At 46.0% G+C, this 20,386-nt stretch overlaps 1 protein-coding gene across 5 annotated transcripts in view; it reads right to left on the reverse strand.

Annotated features, from left to right (window-relative positions):
• LOC122791042 (myomegalin-like) overlaps positions 1-20,386 on the reverse strand; it is a 3,200,315-nt gene that overhangs the window by 1,964,430 nt on the left and 1,215,499 nt on the right. The gene's annotated exons all lie outside the window — the stretch shown is intronic.

A 20,386-nucleotide genomic window follows, 5' to 3' on the forward strand; every position in this document is an offset into this window, starting at 1 on the left:
ATAAAAGTGTGGGGGTTTGCCCAAGTGACAGCTGCACAGATTGAGTCTATGGGCAACCTAGACTGAAATGCTACAGAGGTGGCTAATGCTCTAGTGGAATGACCTTTTGGTTTAGCTGGTAGCTCTTTATTTCGTAATTGATAAATAAAGGCAATAGTATCAGATAACCATCTGGATAAGGTCACTTTAGAAACTGGAATACCTTGTTTGTTGAAGGCATAAGAAAGGAATAACTGGTCTGACTTTCTTAGTTCCTTAGTTCTATGGAGGTAAAAATGCAATTGTCTGTGTACACCCAATTGGTGGAGCTTGTATTCTGCCTTGTACCTATGATTAAGAAAGAAAACTGGGAGATCTATGGATTGACTTAAATTGTTCTCCGAGTAGACTTTAGGAATAAAGGATGGATTGGTCCTCAGAGAAACTCTGTCCTTGTGAAACACCAGGTAAGGAGGACAAACACATAGTGCTTGAAGTTCTGAGACACGTCTAGCTGAAGTGATGGCAACCAGAAATAGTGTCTTCCAAGAAAGAAATTTTAAAGGACACGATGCTGCCGGTTCAAAGAGAGGCAATATTAAGGAGGCTAAAACTAAATTGAGATCCCAAGGAGGGGGAGCTGGGGGGGTCTAAGAAGAGATGTTCCTTTCGTAAAGGTTTTGCAGAGCTTAGGAGACATTATGCTAGAATTAAACATACCGATATGAAAATTAGAAATGGCAGTTAGTTGTACTCTAATGGTAGCGGAAGCCGCACTAGACTGAAAAAGCTGGGTTAGAAATTCAAGAATTTCATGGATTGGGGCTGAGAAAGTATCCAAATTTCTAGATTCTGCCCAGTAAGAAAACCGTTTCCATTTATTAGCATACGTTTTCCTCGTAGCAGACTTATGTGAGGAAACAATAGTATCACGGACTGCTGGGGAAATATTGGAAAGCCTGGCTAAGGTTGGAAGTGGAGTAACCAAGCTGTGAGCTGGAGAGTTTGAAGGGATCGGTGCAGCCCGCCTGATTGGTGAATCAACAGATCTGGAACCGGGTCCAGAATCCACAGTTGATACAGAAGGTGGAGGTGTAGGAACGGGAACCATATTTGTCAAGGCCAATATGGGGCAATGAGGATAATTTTGCAACCCAACGATTTTGCTTTCTGTACGAGTCTTGGAATTAGGGGAAAAAGGGGAAAAGCGTAAAGAAGTCCTTGAGGCCAATCGTGGACTAGAGCATCTCTGGGTAAATGACCTGGAAGAGGAAGTAGGGAGAAGTAGCTGCTGCATTTGTTGTTGAGGGGAGTGCAAACAGGTCGCAGCAAGGCTGTCCCCATTTGCAGAAGATAAGATCCGCAACTTCCTGATTCAGAGACCACTTGTGAGGCATGAGGATAGCTTTGCTGAGCCTGTCTGCTATAACGCTGGATTTCCCAGGGATGTGCATTGCTATCAGAAAACATTGGTTAAAAAATTGCCCATTGCCACAGTCTGAGTGCTTCTCGACATAAGGGGTAAGACCTGGTCCCGCCCTGTTTGTTGATGTACCACACCACTGACATGTTGTCCGTTTGGATTGCAATGGTCCCGGAAGGAAGAGAGTCTTGAAGGGCTTGCAACGCTAGGAGAACCACTGTCATTTCTAGGACATTGATATGCAGATGGTACTCGTGAGGTTGCCAAGTGCCTTGGACTGTCCTGCCTAGATAATGCCCCCCCCCCTTATCAGGGAGGCGTCCATGGTCACTGTGGCTACCGGAGAGGGTTGTATGAAGGGTCTGCCCTGAATTACTAGTGGGGAGATGATCCACCAAGAAAGGTGCCTTTTGCATGTTTGTGTGATCAGGATTATGTGAGACATGGGTAGTTCCTGGAAAGACCACTGAGTGAAAAGAAGCCACTGAAGGATTCTCATGTGGAAACGCACTAATGGGACAAGAATTGCAGCTGCCATGGAGCCTAGGTCTTGGAGGACATATCTGACTTGAACCCTTTTGCTCTGCATTAGGATTAACACTTGTTGACGAATAGTGGAAACTCTTTCCTGTGGTAATCTTGCAAACATTTTTGTGTTTAATTCTACTCCTATGTATGTAATAGACTGACAGGGCAACAAGGCAGATTTTTCGAAGTTTACTGTAATGCCTAGTTGAGTGCATGATGTGATTGTATAATCCCGTGCCTCTAAGAGTTGATGCCTGGTGGTAGCAGTCAGGAGCCAGTCGTCTAGATAGGGAAACACCTGGAATCCTTGACGCCTCAGGTGAGCCATAACTACTGCCATACACTTGGTGAACACCCTGGGGGCTGAGGTGAGACCAAAGGGCAGAGCTCTGAACTGGTAATGACTAGCCCCAACCCAGAAATGAAGAAATCTCCAGGAACGTCTGTCCATCTAGATATGGTAGTATGCATCCTGAAGATCTATGGAGCACATCCAATTGTCCTGACCCAGAAAAGGGAAAATGGACTGCAGTGTTACCATACAGAACTTTTCTTTTTGTACAGATTTATTCAATCTGCTGAGATCCAGTATTGGTCTCCAGTCCCTTGTCTTTTTTGGTACTAAAAAGAATCTTGAGTAAGTTCCGGATCCTAGCTGGCCTGCGGGGACTTCTTGAATGGCTCTTTTTTCTAGCAGTCTTGAAACTTCTGTGACTGCTTGATCCCTTAGATTGGGTGGGACATCTGGGATGGGCTTTTTTGATTCTATGGGGGATTGATGGAAGGGAATTTTGTAACCTCCGGATATGATGGATAGTACCCATCTGTCTCGTTATATTTTGCCAGGCTTTTGGGTACAGTGAAAGTCTTCCCCTGACTGCCTCCAGAGGTGAGCAGTCTGGCAACCCTTCAGGGATGTTGGAAGGGTTTGGCAGAGAAAGTTTCTCTGTCACCCTGGTTTTGTGGTCCCCCTCTGCCACTAGGGCGGCGTCTGTTATTGTTGTTTCCCCCCCCGCCTCTGGGGAAAAAATCACCACGTGTGTCAGGCAAGGGTCCCTAGGATTTTCAGAACCACATCTTTCCACTCTTCTGACCCTTGGGATAAGGTCTGGAAGGAGTGGAAAAACGGACTCCCACGGCAGAGAGTCTTGCCTTCCTGTTCACACCTGATCAACATGTCTTTCACCTGAGGCCCAAAGAGAAAAGAGCCATCAAAGGGAGTATTGGTGAAGGACGCTCGAAAGGGTTCCACAAACTGACACAGCCGCATCCAAGCATGTCTCCTGAGAGCCACACCTGTCCCTGTGGCTCTGCTCACTCCATCGGCTGCATAGGAAATCAGCCTCATGGAGGAGTTAACTACGGAATTAAGAGTCGCAAGCTGAGACGCTACTTTGGCTGGTGCTCCCTCAGCTGTAGGATCTTGAAGGGTATCTCCAAGCTCTTTCAGGAGATCCCTTTAAAGACGTGTAAAATGGCATACATAATTCAGGGACCTCATAGAAAGGTCGCTGAAGCAAACATTCGCTTTCCATATCTGTCCATCATCCGAGACTCTTTGTTCGGAGGATGAACAGAAGAAAAGGTCTCTGCTAACTTTTTCTTGGTGGCTGCTGCTACCACCATGGCATCAACGGGCACACCTCTTGAGAGGAATTGCTTGTCCTGGGGGGGCTGTAATGAATTTATTTGGTCTCCTTGGAGTAGGTTCCACAGAATCTGGAGGTGACCAAGCCTTTCGCGCCCCTACAGCCATGAGTGAATCAAAAGGAGGAGATACCCAGGAGGTGGAAGGTCGGGAACCGAATGTGTCCAGGTATACAGACTCGTCCTCGGTAGGGGCTAGGGAAGTGAAGTCCCTCCTCTGCCTAAGCATTTCAAGGATGTTCGGAAAGGAAACATCTTCAGAGGGAGACCTTGGGGACCCTTCCGATTCATCCATGTCTGTATCTGAAGTGACAGACTCAGGGGAGTCTATGTGCTTCCTCTTGCACTTCTTCCGGGATGGCTTTTCTGAGTGATCAGGGGAGGCTTCGGAAGAAAAGGGCACACCCAAACAGTTTTCCTGGGGTATAGGTTCCCTACTCTTGGGGTCTGGAGGAGGCGTAGAGGTTGGCACAGACACCACGGGGGGGGGGAGGAGCCGATGGAGCTGGCAGTAGAGCTGTCTCGGGGGACAGCACACTCCACATGACCTCGAAGGCATCCCGACCTCTAGGCAGAGAAAGCTTCAGCTCCGAAGAAAGCAGAGCTCACCTGCACCAAAGCTCCGAGGGGGAGAATGGGGTCGGACAAGGGTCCGATGCCACTCGCCCCCTCGGAGCCGACGAGAAAGCAAAGGAGCCCAGATCCCTCGATAGAAGGTACAATCGAGGTAATCGGAGCAGACATCGGAACCGAAGGAGAAATGATGATTGGAGCTGACGGTTCTACTGCCTGCGGATCCATGGTCTCCGGCTCAGAGCTAAAAGTAGTCGGAGGTGGAATAGAAATAGAGGCGGTTGGAGTTGATATCTGTTGAGGTGGGCTGGACAGAATTTGTGACAGTGCCTATGACTTAAGCAACCTACTTACTACTCTCTTCACATCATGATCCGATAATCTAGAGGATCGAGACGAGTGGGAAGAATGATGGCTACGTTCACTCTGTAATAAAGGTGACTGTGGTGCCGAGTGGATGGACTCCAAGGATGACAACACCTCGGTCTCTTATGGCTCCGAGACAGCTCTGAAATAGCAGATGGAGCCGACGGAGTTGTCTTGTTGGTGCCAGCCGGTACCAACATACTTGGTTGGTCAAGTAAAGGATTCGGCTCCGAAGGTGGAGCCGATGGCTTGACAGACTTAGGGGATTTCACTGGCTGAGAACTTTTAGCCGCATAATCCTGAGGCTTCAATAATCCCTGAAGGATTCATTTGTTTTTGCACTCCTGCAGGACCCCTGGACTAAAAGCATGACATATAGAACAGGAGTCCTGCAGGTGAACATTGCCCAAACAATAAACACAACTAGTGTGGCCATCTGTCAGAGACATTTTCTGACAGCATGAGTCACACTTTTTGAAGCCAGATACCTTAGTATCTTTAGACATTATAGTAATAACAAACACAAAACAAATAATGAAACTATACTATAAAAACAAGAACAAATAGAGGTTTTTTTTTTTTTTTTTTTTTACAGTTAAAGAATAGAAGGAAAGCCTCTAACTTAAACGGCTATCCTGTGGGGAGGGGGAGGGAGAACTCTCTAATTTAAACAAGTTCAAGGGAACAGAAGGCCTAAGAGTTATGGAGCGATGTCCAACAAAGCTAAAATACACAAGAATGCGAAAAAATGGGATAAAGAAATATCTATATGCTAAAAGACAATTACTTGACAAACTTTCAAGAAAAAAAGGTAACAATATATAATATCAAAAAGATTACACAAGCCTGAGCCAGTAAGGAAGCAACCTCGCAGCTGAAGCGGCAAACAACATCTGGGTAGCTGACGCTGGGCATTCTGGGATAAGGGGTAGCCTCGAGCCAGTAAACAGCACTCGAGCTATAGAAGATGGCCAAGTCGAACCCAAACAGCAAGAACGAAGGCGAGATAGACAACTTAATATCAAGAAGTTATGTACTCACCATAACGTTCGATGTATGTAGTCAATTTCGCCTCACATTCTTACCAGTGGGTTCTGAGCTGAACCTCGGCTCCGACTCGGCCATACTCTAGCTCAAAGTCTTCAATTGGCTTGTGGCTAAGAGGTATCCCATGCTGCAACGCGCCTATCCCCAGATCTTGTTTGCTGCAAGCTCACACACACACACCAACACACAGAGGAAGAACCAAATCAACACATCAAAAAAAGAGTGCTGAAAAACAGACACTCGGCCTCTAGGTCCTCTAGGAGGGGGGGTAGGTGGGTGGGTTGGTAAGAATGTGAGGTGAGATGAACTACATACATCGAACATTATGGTGAGTACATAACTTCTTGATGTTATGTAGTCCAATCTCGCCTGCATTCTTACCCGTGGGACAGCATCCCTAGCACCTAAACCTTGGGTGGCTCACTGGAAAATACTCCTGAGCACTGTGCCTCTAGATATCAGATCCAATTTGTAGTGACTTAGTGTGAGGAGATGCCCAAGTGGGTGCAGCACAAATATCATCCATAGACATCCTAGCCTGAAAGGCAGTAGAGGTAGACACTGATTGTGTAGAATAAGCCTTCACTTTAAAGAGTAATTCCTTGCCATTTGAAGTATAGATGAAGGAATTGCAACTAGAAATCCATCTGGACAGAGTCACTTTAGAAACTGGAGTCCCGAGTCTATTGTCTGTAACGAGACAGAGTTGATCAGATTTCCTAATATCTTTTGTTCTATGTAAATAGAAATGCAACTGTCGGTGGACATCTAGTTGATGAAACTGAAATTCTGCCCTGTTAGAGAATTCAGGGAAAAATACAGGCAGCTCAATGGACTGGTTGAGGTTGACCACCAAAGCAACCTTAGGCATAAAGGAAGGATCAGGTCTTAGCGAAACCCTATCCTTGTGAAATACCAAGTAAGGGGGCCAAACCGATAAAGCTTGGAGTTCAGAGACCCGCCTAGCCAAAGTGATGGCTATCGAAAAGATTGTCTTTCAAGACAAAAATTTTATGTCACAGGTTGCTGCGGGCTTAAAAGGAGGCGAGGTAAGCCGCTGTAACACAAAATTAAGGTCCCATGGCATTACAGGATCAAAGATTGGAGGTCGAAGTAGCATAGTCCCTTTCAGAAAAGCCCTACAAAGTCTGTGCACCATTAGATTGGGTTCATTAGTAACATGAAAGGTAGAAATGGCTGCCAACTGCACTTTGATAGTTGCCGCAGCTGATCTCTGGCTGAACAGTCGAGAAAGAAATTCTAAAACTGATGAAATGGGAGCTGTATAGGGATCAATCTGCCTTTCATGAGCCCAAACGGAGAATCTCTTCCACTTACTGGAATAAATCTTCCTAGTAGGCTTGTGGGAAGACGACATAGGGACGGAATTGGAGCAGCCATGATGTCAACCTGAGGGTCTGAATGGAGGGGTGGAACTGCCCTGACATACGAGTCAGCAGATCTGGCTCTGGGTCCAGAATCCACGGATTGTCCATTAGATAAGGGTGGAGAAAAGGAAACCAAATCTGACAAGGCCAGTGTGGTGCAATCAGTATCATTTTGCTTCCCAAGGATTGTGCTTTCTGAATAACCTTCATTATCAGGGGGACTGGAGGGAAGGCATAGAGAATACCGGAGGGCCAATCGTGAACCACAACATCTCTTGGTGCCTCCCCCTTCGGGGGGATAAGGGTGAAGTAGATGCTCATTTGGCATTGAGGGGACTGACAAATAGATCTCAGCAAGGCTGACCCCATCTGCGGAAAATCCGCTCCGCTACTTGTTCACTCAGGGACCACTCGTGAGGCATCAGAATAGCTCTGCTCAGCCTGTCGGCAATCACGTTGGACTTCCCCGGTATGTGTGTTGCCACTAGAAAGCATCGGGAAGATACTGCCCACTGCCACACTCAAAGTGCCTCTCTGCAAAGGGGATACGACCTGGTTCCTCCCTGTTTGTTCAGATACCATACCACTGACATGTTGTCCGAGTGGATTGCAATTGTCCTATGACAATAGCACCGCTCTCATCTCTAAGACATTGATATGCAAATGGATCTCGTGTTCTTGCCACGTGCCTTGGACTGTCCTGCCGAGATAATGTCCCCCCACCCAATATGGGAGGCATCCGTGGTCACCGTGGCAACCAGAGAAGGAAGAACGAAAGACATATCCGCATTGAGATTGCGGGTCTGAAGCCACCAGCGCAGATCCTGCCTGCACCTGTCTGTAATCAGAATAAGATAGGAGAGCGGGAGATGCTGTAGAGACCATTGTGCAAAAAGTAGCCACTGAAGAAGCCTCGTGTATTCTTGCAAGAGAAACTAGCATAATCGTGGCAGCCATGGTCCCTAATAACTTGAGGACCACTTTTGCTTTGACCTTCTTCAGTGGTAGCAAAGCGTAGACGTGCTGCTGTAAAACCTGAATTCTCTCTTCTAGTAGGAAAGCCCTCATGAGCACTGTCTCTAATTTGGCGCCTATAAAGGTAACACGCTGCGAGGGCAACAAGGCAGACTTTTCTCAGTTCAAAGTAATTCCCAGACTTTGGCACAGAGCAATAGTGGCATCCCTGGTCTGTAGCAGTAGATGCCTGGTGGTGGCAGACAGGAACCAGTTGTCCAGGTACGGAAACACTTGGAATTCCTGACGTCTCAAGTGAGCCATTACCACTGCCATGCATTTGGTGAACACCCTGGGGGCTGTGGTGAGACCAAAAGGCAGGCGCAAAACTGAAAATGTCTGGCTCCCAGCCAGAAACGTAAATTACTTCTGGATGCCCTGTTCATTTTGATATGGTAGTAAGCATCCTTGAGGTCGATGGAGCACATCCAAACAATTTTCCCTAATAACGGGAGAATTGACTAACGTGACCATGCGGAACTTGAACTTCTTCTCTACATGAAGGTTCAAATGGCTGAGATCCAAGATGGGTCTCAGGTCCCCTTGTTCTTTTCGGCACCAAAAAGAATCTGGAGCAAGTCCCTAATCCTACTTGGTCTGAGGGGACAGGCTGGATGGCTCCCGTTGACAGCAACTTTTGTACTTCTAAAGTTGCAGAATCCCTTTGACTGGGTGGAACATCTGGGATTCTTTTGTTTGGAGGGGAATATAACCAGGATACAATATTCTAAGGTTAGACAGAACAGGCAGGAAAGGAGGTGGAGTTGCCATTTTCTTTAAAAATTCACTTAACCTCCAGCCACTTCAAACCTCCATACCCATATTTCAGAACGCGGAAATCGTAGGTGCCACTCTATCTGTGAACAATGAGAAACAAATTAACATTCAATGTAGCTATATCCCTCCTGGAAACAACTCCCATACTATAGAGGAAATTCTTCAGTGGCTCAGTCAAAACCTTCCACACGAAACAGTTGTACTAGGAGATCTAAACACTGACTGGATAGCATGTAACTCAACTAACCCCTCCATTCCAATAAATCTCTGTGGATTTGCCCAATTAATCCAAGAACCCACAAGAATAGACAAAAAATCCCAAAGACAGTATTATTGACTGGACATTAGTAAACTACCCAAATGTAACTATCACACAGGACTTTTACCAGATAGACTAAGTGACCATCTCCCTACTTTTCTCCTTAGGAAATGTGCCAATATCACAAAGCCCATAGTCTATAGACAAGTTAGGGCCAACAAAAACTTAAACCCAGAGGAACTAAATGACACTTTAAAACAATGCAACTGGGAGCCACTAAAAACTCTAGGCCTAGACCAAGCAGTAGAATATTTCAACAAAACATTCACTAGAGTTCTAAATGCAATTGCCCCAATCAGAAAAATTAGAGTCAAAGCAAACTATGCTCCATGGCTGAGCAGAGATGCAAGAGCATTATTAACATCAGCTTGGAAACAATGGAAAAAAGACAACTCCAACCAAAGTAAACTAAACTACAAACTCAGGAAACAAGCCAAAAAACAAACAAAACTACTTCCTCAGTTTACAAAACAAACACTCAAAAAACCCCACAAAATTCTGGAACACCTTAAACTCATGCTAAGACCAGGTAAAACAACCACCCACACCCCTAAATCCCCCAATAACGAAAATAGCAATATCGCTACTCAACTAAACTATCACTTCATAAACTCAATTCACACTTTAACCAGCCAATTCACAACACAATGACTTACCCATTACTACTAAAAACAGCGTTTCAAATAACTCGGCAAAACTCTCAAATAACTTACCCCCCCTTTACCCTATCACCTGTTCCAACTAGCAAAATTAAGAAGCTCATCTGTAAATTAAAACCTACAACTCTTGCAGCCGATGAAATACCTGCAAACTTTTTGAAAATAGCAGCAGACTCCTTATCTTACCCTATCTCAATCCTTATCAACCGGTCAATCAAAGAAGGCTATGTTCCTCAAATCTGGAAAATCTCCTACATCATACCACTACATAAAGGTGGTGGCTCATATGACTTTTCCAACTATCGGCCAATAGCCATTCTCTCTCCCTTATCCAAGCTCTTAGAGAAATGTATCCACTCCCAGGTTCTCCAGTACTTAACCTCACATAATCATCTTTCCCTCACTCAACATGGCTTCCGCCCTCACCACAGCACAACTACTGCTCTTCTATCTTTCATAAATGAAGTTAACCAGCTCAGAAACAATAATAACTTTGTATCTGCTATCTTCCTTGACCTTTCTAAAGCTTTTGACATTGTTTCACATCCCCTACTACTTGATGCCCTCTCTGCCCTATCCTTTGACTCCCCTACCATCTCCTGGTTCAAACGCTATCTATCAGATAGACAGCAAGCTGTCCAATGGCAAGCTGAGCTATCACCCCTCCTCCCTACCTCTATAGGTATACCTCAGGGGTCAATACTTGGCCCGTTATTGTTCTCTATTTTCACAAATACCCTACATACCCTCCTCAAAACAAGCCACATTAATACAATACGCCAATGACTCAACACTTATCTGTGCAGCCCCATCTCTTACCACCCTAAACAAACTGGCTCAAAACTCCTTCTCTTCTGTAGAAGGCTGGATCTCTGACATCCAATTGATTCTCAACCCTAATAAAACAAAACTTCCCTTGTTTGCCCCCAATAAATCCAGATCCACTTCCCTACCCTTCTCAATTACATCTAGAAACGGCACAGTCATCTCTCCTACCACACATACAAAACTCCTAAGAGTTGAGATTGATAAAACTCTGTACTTCGATATTCACATAGCTCAAACTATCCAGAAGGTCCACAAAAAATGGGTACTCTTTACAGACACAAGAATTTTCTCACTGACAAAGCAAGAATCATCCTAGCCCAAACTCATCTCTTATCCACACTACTGTATGCTGCACCCATAGTTCCCCTTATTAAAAAAACAGACCTCTACAAATTCGAGGGATGTTACAACAGAATTGCTAAATTTGCAAACAACTCCCCTTTCAAAACCCACCACTGCAAAGTACTTACTGACCTTCAATGGTTCGAATTCCCACAATTACTTAACTACCAACAGCTTACATGTGCTTTTAATATCCTAAACAACTCAAACAAAACTCCATCACTAAAACATCTACTAACCCACTACTCTTCTAATCGTTCTCTTAGATCTTCTAATAAACCTCTCCTTAACATCACCACTGCCAACAATACTGCTGGCAAAGCCCTATACTCCTACAAAATAGCTAAATACTGGAACACTGTCCCCTCTAGCTTAACCAATACATCCACAAACTCCCACTTCAAATCACTACTCAAAGCACATCTTAGAAAAACCTGGATCTGCTTAATTCTACTACTGTTTGCTCATTGTATAAAAGTGTAATGTGTAGCTGTTAGCAAGAATTGTATTCTTTTCACTTATTTGCAACTCTGGTGCTTTTCTCCCCGGGCCTCCACTGAAAATGGACCTGTTCCCGTTGGACTATCCCGATTAACAAATGTAAAATAAATAAATATGATAACCTCTGGAAATTATCTCCAATGCCCACTCATCTTGAGTGATGTCTTGCCAGGCTTCTGGGTATAGAGAAATGCGACCCCCGACCGGCTCCAGAGACGCACAGTCGGGCCTCCCCTTAGGAGCGCTGGTAGGGAGAACCACGAAAGGAATTGCGGCCCCCCTGGTTATGCGGGCCTCCTCTGCCTCTAGGGCGGCATCTACCTGAATTTCTACCCCCTCCTCTGCTTCTGTAGGGGGAATCACTTGTGCATCGTGAAAAAACCTCTGCGACTTTCTGAACCACATTTTTCCACCCTTCTGGCCCTTGGGGTAAGGTCTAGAAGGCATGGAAAAATTGACTCCCACGGCAGACAGGGTTTTTACTTCCTGCTCGCACCTAGTGAGAGTGTGCTTCAAGGATGAACCGTCAAAGGGGGCATTGGTGATGGTAGACTTGAAAGCCTCCGCGAAGTTGCACAGGCGCATCCAGGAGTGTCTCCTAAGAGAGACTCCGGAACCCGCAGCCTGCTCGCTCCGTTGGCTGCGTAAGAGATCAGCCTCATGGAGGAGTTGATAATAAAATTTAGGGTGGACATCTGAGCATTGACCTTTTGAGCCACAGCATCAGAAACGTTACCCTGTAGAGAGAATCTCCCAGCTCTTTTAGGAGATCTCTCTGGAGCCGTGTAAAATGCGACAAATAGTTCAGCAACTGCAGTGTAAAGGCCGCTGAAGAGAACACACGCTTCCCATACCTGTCCATAGCCCTGGACTCCTTGATAGGGGGATGGACGGTAGATGAAGTTTCTGCAAGTTCCTTCTTGGTGGCTGCTGCCACCACCATGGCATCCACTGGAATGCCTTTCGTAAGAAATTTGATATCAGGGGGAGCAGACAAAAACCTGTTAAGTCTCCTAGGGACTGGTTCTACAGTGCCTGGAGTTTCCCACACCTTTCGACAAATGAGGTCCAGGAGCTGGTCGAACGGGGGAAAAACCCAAGAGGTGGAGGATTGGGACCCAAAGGCTTTCAGGAACACAGACTCCTCCTCAGAAGGGGCTTTGGAGGGCCAGTCGCTTCTCTATATCACTATTTCCAAGATATCTGAGAAAGAGATATCTTCAGAAGACGACTTGGGGGACCCCTCTGACTCCTCGAGGTCGGTGTCAGACGTGAGAGACTCATCTTGGGAGTCAATGTGCTTCCTCTTGCACACTCTCTTTCTGGGGGTCTCCTCAGGCAAAAAGTCTGGGGAGGCCTCAGACAGTTGAGGACCACTCATGGAGGTATCCTGAGGTCTTGGGTCTCTGCTGTCCATGGATAGAGGGTGATCAGAGACTGATATCGGTGCTAGAGGGGGAAGAGAGTTGGTGCCGTAAGATGCAGCTGACAACCTGGCCAGCACACTCCTCATGACCTCGAAAGCTGATCCCCCCCGGCTCCGAAGGTCGACTAACCTTGGAAGATACGGTAGTAGCCCTCGGAGCAGAGGAGATGAGGTCCGAAGCCGATGTTGGGTCCACACTCACCCGAGCCGAAGCACCGAGAGAAAGGCTCGGAGCAAAAGATCGATCCGAGACCTCCCTCTAAGCTCCAACCGGTGAACTGTGAACCCTGGACCCCATGGACGGCGCCGATGGGGTCGGAGTGGAGATCGGAGCTGAGATGTCAAAAGGGGTTACTGGAACCGACCTCACAGTGTCCGACAGAACTGGCAGCTCTGGCGCCGAAGAAAGGTTCAGAGGAGGAATAGCCAAAGATGAAGGGAGGATGGGCTCCGGAGCAGACTGGGCCAGAGTCGAAAACACTTTAGCCAGCACCGATGACTGGTGCAATTTCCTCACCACTCTATCGACGTAGTCATCAGAAAGGGTCCTAGAGGACACGGTTGAGGATCTGGATCTCATGCAGAGGGAGACCTGTGAGTCAGAGAAACCGGTCGAAAAACTGGAGACCGGCTCCAAACTGGTAAATCTGTCACCGGCTCCAACAGACTGGGAGCCGATATCGACATCATAGACGCACTGCCTTCTGTTGGCCCCGAAGCCATGGGAGCCGAAGAAGCAACTGTAGTTCTAGTGATTTTCTCTGGTGGCTCCGAGGAAACTGAGCCAGAGAGCATTTCCTTGAGGATTTTTTGTCCGTTTTTTTTGTCCGGTTTGGAAGGAGAGGATCTGGAACTAGAAGACCTCTCCAAGTCTTCTTCAAAGGAAGGTTTCAGCAATCCTTTTAAAATAAGCTTGTTCTTCCTCTCTTGCAGCACACAGGGAATGAAAGCGTGGCAGAACAAGCAGGACTCTTATAGATGAACAGCCCCTAAGCAATTTATGCACACTGAGTGCCCATCCGTCAAAGACATCTTATTATTACATTTGATACGCTTCGTAAAGCCCGAAGGCCTGTGTTCTTTAGAATCCTTGGACATGTTGATAGCAAGGACACACACACACACAGGAAAAAAAACAGTAGGGACACCTTCACCAAAATAAACCAAAAATAACCAAGACAGAGTGCAGGAAACTAGAGCCTCTAACTGAAACAGCCTAGAGACCACGGGATAACCACAGGAAGGACTAGGTCCTCTAAGTTAAACGGACCAAGCCCAGGGAAAAAGGGCACCAAAAACAGTCATAGGTTGGTACTGGGCTATCTGCCCAAAGGCATATATTAGCCCAGCCACATTGTGCGGTATTCACTGCCCCTTTAATAGTCAATAGGTGAAAGTCAATAGGTTAGTACTAAGCTAACTGCCCACCCTCCCAACCTAGACCCTTGTACTAGCAGCTAGTACCCTTGGCCCCTACCTAGTAGTGCTGTTGGTGTGATCCTCAGTGTGAACTTTCTGTTACCCATCCACTCAAGGTTCCTCTTGAAGAGTGATAGTGAGGGGGGCTCTGTCTTATGTAGATTGGGACCCTGTTCCATAGTAAGGGAAGTCTCTGCGAAGGGAATCTATCCCTCCAGCATGTTCTATTCATTGTTGTGTTGAGGTTTATATCCCTAGAGCGTGTAGCTCGAGTAGATTTGGTTTTGCTAAGATGGAGCATGTTCAACAATTCTGGGTTGGACATGGCTCTGCACGTTAGACAGAGATCGCCTCTGAGAAAGCGGTATGCAACAGAGAACAGTCTTAGCTTTTTCAATCATGCTGCATAGGGCAACTGTTTGAGGCCAGTAATCCTCTTGGTTAGGTACCTCTGTGGTCTCTCCAGCTGCTGGAGATGTCTAGCCAGGTACATTCCAATTGGTGCATTGTACTCAATAATGGGTCTGATGAGGGAAGAGTAGAGGGGCACCATTACATCCTTAGATCTTGATGCGAACCCTTTCGTGATCAGATGGGTCACAGAGAAGGATTTTCTAACCACTTTGACAACATGGTTATCAAAGGAAAGCTGACTATCTACTTGGGTCCCTAGATCCCTTATGTCTTCTTCAGATTTCAGGGGATTACCTCCTATGTTGTAGTTTGCGGGTACTCTTGTTTTTTCCAAAGGGGATTACTATGCTTTTTTTTGCATTTAGCTTGAGACCATGGCTTTGACACCATGCATCAGTCTCATTTAGGCCCTTCTGGAGGATCTCCATGTCGGCCGGAGACTCTATTACAGCACCCAGTTTGCAGTCGTCCACAAACTTAGTCAGCCACAGCCCTTCCGTGCTTGCCTGTACTTCTGAGAAGTATATGCCAAACAGGAGGGGCCCCAGGACAGAGCCCTGAGGCACACCACTCATTACTGGTCTGGATTCGGACATAGATCCCGCTACTCTTACTTTATGGGATCTGTCTGAGAGCCAGTTTGCGATCCATCTTGTGACGTAAGGGTTTATGCCCAGGCTGGTGAGCTTATCAATAATACCTGAATGGGGAATGGTGTCAAATGCTTTAGCAAGGTCAAGGTAAGCCGTGTGTACCTCCTTTCCCTTATCTATAGCCTGAGTAACTGTCTCAAAGAAATCCACCAGGTTCAGGAGGCATGATCTGCCCTTGAAGCCGAACTGTGTGGGGTCCAGCGACTGGAGGTTCCCAATCTCTTCATTTATGAGTTGCATAATGATTCGCTCCATAGCCTTACAGATCAGACTGGTCAGGCTTATTGTTCGGTAGTTCCCAGGGTCAGTTGTGGCCCCAACAAAACAAAAAACCTGCTAACGGTTGTACTACACAAATCCAGGGGAGGACTAGGTCCTCTAACTGAAACGTGCCTAGCCCGTAACACCAAAAAAAAAAAAAAAAAACGGGATACCAAGAAAAGGTCAACAGAACCGGTCACACAACCAGTAGAAGCAAACCACACACACTAGCTATGAAAATAGCTTTTGGAGCTGCAATATTGAAAAATTAAATTGAAAAATTGTACTTAGCCACGGCCAAGATCGAGACCACATCCGAGCTGTACGAGCGGCAAACGAGATCTGGGGATAGGCGCATTGCAACATGGGATACCTCTTAGCCATGAGCCAATTGAAGACTTCGAGCTAGAGTATGGCCGAGTCGGAGCCGATGGTAGGCTCCAAACCCACAGGTAAGAATGTACGTGAGATTGGACTACATAACATCAAGAGGTTCTCCAGTTCGATTCTTGGCTGGGGTACCTTCTATGTGGAGTCTGCATGTCCTTTCTGCAGTTGTGTGGGTTTCCTCCCACACCCCAAAGACATGCTACAGGTGGACTGGACACACTAAACTGGCCCAAGGTGTGTGTGTGGGCATGTGTATGCCTTCTATGGAAGGTTGGGGCGCCAGGCTGGAAACTCAACACAGTAAAACTCCATTGCCAATTGTTATACGGACCACTGACATGCTGTGGCAAGCCCTAATGGGAAAAGCCAAAAAAAGAATAGGAAATGCAAATGTGATGGAAAAGAGAGAGGTAAACAGGAATATGTTTTTGGGGAATGTAACAAGCTGGCAGATTTAAAAAATTCCTTGCAATGTACTCTGTTAGAAATGCTGGAAGAGAAAACGGTTGCACCTAAGAGTATAAAGTATATATGCATATGTCATCTCCTCAGACATAATCATAAGCCTGCACTTATCCCTGTGAAGCAATTATGGAACTAGAGCCGCATACCTACATAGATCGTGTAATTCTTGTGACCACACTGTTTTCCTTTCCTTACAGATATGCTGCTCAGCTAACAGAGCTCAGGTATTATAACAGCACAAGGAACAAAATTTTTTTATTTTAGTGGGAGAACTACTAACTATGAAATCCCCTGCAGTGCAGGCAAACATACTACTGCAACCACAGATGCCCACTACCTCACAAAGTACAGTTGTGTACATTTACCATAAATGTAGATGTTCGGGTGTATTCACTGTTGCAGTCATTACATTTGGGTTATCTGCTTGCAGTAGCCCTCAGTCGGCCTGATTAACAAAGTCTTGGGTCCTGCGTCGGTTGCTGTCCCTTCTTCCATGAAGTCAGGTCGTCAGGGGTATAAAAAATGCAGCCGACGTCATTACATCAGTTTTTTCTTGCCCCAGATGTCAGGTGCCCCACAATGGAAAGCAATTAAATCTATAATACAAGGATATACCTCCAACAAAAAAGCAAATACACCAAAAAGCTTTTTGAGCATAGTAAGTGAGAGTAGAGGTATAGCCAAAAGAAGAAAGGGGGCTGGAGGGAGGGTAATCAGGACTGCAACAGTAAATACACTCGAACATCTACATTTATGGTAAGTGTACACAGCTGTACTATGTTCTTCGTGTTTCACTGTTGCAGCCATTACACTTGGGTAGATTCCCAACGCTAAGGTTGGGAGGAGGAATTTAAATAGAATTAAGACCAGCTATAAGGCCCTGCAAGACTGCAGTGGCAAAACCAGCTCTGGATTTAGAGAAAATAGACAGATGATAATGCTTGGTGAAAGTATGTACAGAACTCCAGGTAGCAGCTTCTAGGATTGTCCCTAGTAGGGACGCCCCTGAGAAAGGCTGTAGAGGTAGATGCAGCCCTGGTTGAATGGGATCTGATGCCCTGTGGGATAGGTTTTCCATGGTGCTTATAGCAGAAATGAATGCAGTGGCCTATCCATTTTGAAATGGTTTGCTTTGAAATAACTTTTCCCTCTGTCCCTGCAGCAAATGCCACCAGCAGTTGTTCAGATTTCCTTTGAGGTTTAGTCCTGTCCAAGTAGAATCTAAGTTGTCAGTGCACATCTAAGGAGTGCAGTATCCATTCCCCTTTGTTCTGTGGGTTAGGAAATAAGAAATGCAAATGAATAGACTGATTAAGAGCCACACTGGATACCACCTTGGGCATGAAGGAGGGATTGGTTCTGAGGGACACATTGTCCGCATGAAAGATGATGAAAGGCTCCATTGCCATAAGGGCCTGTAATTCAGATACCCTTCTTGCAGAAGTGATTGCTAAAAGGAAAAAAAATTCCTTTCCTGGAAAACAGCAAGTCTGCAGTAGCAGCTGGCTCGAAAGGAGGAAGAGTGAGTTTCTCCAAGACAAAGTTAAGGTCCCAGGTTGGAGTAGGAGCTCTCCTGGGTGGCCTTAAATTTTTGGCCCCTCTGAAGAACTGCCTGAGCAGTGGGTAAGAGAAGAGGGGAGGCTCTGTGCTATAAATGAGCTGAAATGGCTGAGGCATGAATTTTGATGGAGGAAAAAGACAAGCCCTTATGAAGCATCTCAGTCAAATATTGTAGAATCTGATGTAAATTGGGCACTGCTGCGCTCATCCTTTGAGATTGGTTCCAGGCACAAACATCTTTTCCATTTTGCAGCATAAAATTATAACCATCACTAATTTACTGAGGGGTGGTAAAGGAGAGATTAGGTAATTAGCCAGGCTGATAGGTTCAGGGTTTGCAGCTGAGGGTGCAGAATCTGGTTCTCCTACTAAGACAACAGGGAAGGAGTCTGAGGCAGGTGCCATGGGGCCAAGCATGACACACTGCGCAGGCGGAGGTACCAGTGTTGGCGTGGCCTGTCTGATGCAATTAAAATAATCCTTGGCTTGTCCTGTTTTATCTTTAGTAGTACCTTGGAGAGCAGAGGCAGAGGAGGAAAGGCATAAACGGATAGGGTTTTCCAGCTGAAGGATAGAGCATCCACTTTCTAAGCTAGTTTATGGGGTATCCTTGTGCAAAATTTGTCCAATTGATAGTTCTGGGGAGAGGCAAACAGGTCGATATATGGGCTCCCCCATTTGCTTGTCAACATGTTGAAAATCCTTGGTTCCAGTTTCCACTCATGTGGATCTATGAGGTTTCTGCTTAGTCCATCTGCCAGTGTATTTAGTTTTCCTGGCAGGAATTGAGCTTGTAGATTCACTTGGCAGCTCAAGGCTGTGTTCCACAATGCCATGGCTAGTCCACAGAGGGGGTAAGAGTGTGTACCCCCCACTTGTTTATGTACCACATGACAGTGGTGTTGTCAGTCTTTACCATTAGTTGTCCTGGAAGAATATGGTCCTTGAAGGCTGTCAGAGCATTCTGTACAGCTAACATTTCCTTTTGATTTATGTGTAGGTGGATTTGACTTGGGTTCCATTTGCCCTGAATGCACTTCCCCCTGCCAGGTGAGTCCCCCATGCATAATCTGATTAGTCTGTTGTTAAGGTTTGGGTGGCAGGGGGTAGTGAGAATGGTCCCCTGTTTTGGTGGCAGGCCTCTGCCCACCAAAGGAACTCTAGGCGAAGGCAAGGTATGATAGGAATCATTGCTTCTAGATCCTGTGAATGTTGACACCATAGGCTTTTGAGATACCACTGCAGTTTCCTCATATGGAATTAGAAGAATGCAGGAGGCCATGAACCCAAAGGCTTGCAGTATTTGCCTTGCAGAAAACTGGGGTTTTTTGGCCACTTGTCTGAAGTAGGTTGTCAAATGAATCCGTTTCTCTGGCATGAGAAAAGCCATCTGGGAAGTTGTACTCAAGCTTGCTCACAGGAATATAATTTGCTGACAGGGTACCAGGTGTGATTTTTTTTTCATTTATGGTGTACCCCAGACACGTCAGTACCCTTTGAACAAAGGCCATATGATTCAAAAGTATGTCCTGGCTTTCTGCCTGAATTAGACAATTGTCCAGGTATGGGTATATTTGAATATTTCTTTGCCTGCAAAATGCAGTGACTGGAGCTAGGCACTTTGTGAATACCCTGGGCACAGTAGATAAGCCAAAGGGCAGTGCAGAGAACTGATGGTGCATGTGCTTTGAAGCTTAGGCTTTGTGCTTTGAAGTGTAGGCATCTTCTGAAAGACATCCTGATAGGGATGTGCAGGTATGCTTCTTTAAAAGTCTGTTGTTGCCAACCATGCAACTTTGCCTATCATACGAAGCAGCTGGTGAAGAGTCAGCATCTTGAATTTTGGAATCACCAGAAAGGTATTTAGAGTAGAAAGGTCCAGGATAGGACGCCATGTATTGCCTTTTCTGGGTACCAGGAAAAGTCTCTAATAGAAACCTTGTCCCTTTTCCTCTTCTGGTACCCACTGAATAGCCCCCATGCTTAAGAGAAAGAGTACTTGATTTTGGGCCTTTGCCCACTGATTTGGGGGTAGATCTAGCCACCTGCTTGGTGTTGGTAAGGTGTGTAAGTGAAATCTGTATCCTTGGGACACTATATTTAAAACCCATTTGTCCTGGGTAATGAGTTCTCAGTTTTTGGCCTGCAGACCAATCTTTCCACCTAAAGGAGCATTCAGCTGGGAAGTGCTTGGATGTTTTAAAAGCAAGTCACAGACAGTTTTCCATAGGGGAGAGTCTTACTACTCCCTGATTTGGGTGCAGAAACCCCCCACTGCTTAGTCTTGTGTGTCCCCTGGGACTGAAACCTGGGGTTTCTGCTGTGTCTGGGTTTGGCTTGAGAAGACCTGGAAGGGGCTGGAAAGGACCAATTCTTAGAGGGCCAGTCCTTACTACATCTAGGAGGC

The sequence above is a fragment of the Protopterus annectens genome, chromosome 16.part0 (assembly GCF_019279795.1).
Source record: "Protopterus annectens isolate FY-2018-M chromosome 16.part0, PAN1.0, whole genome shotgun sequence".
Classification (NCBI taxonomy): domain Eukaryota; kingdom Metazoa; phylum Chordata; order Ceratodontiformes; family Protopteridae; genus Protopterus; species Protopterus annectens.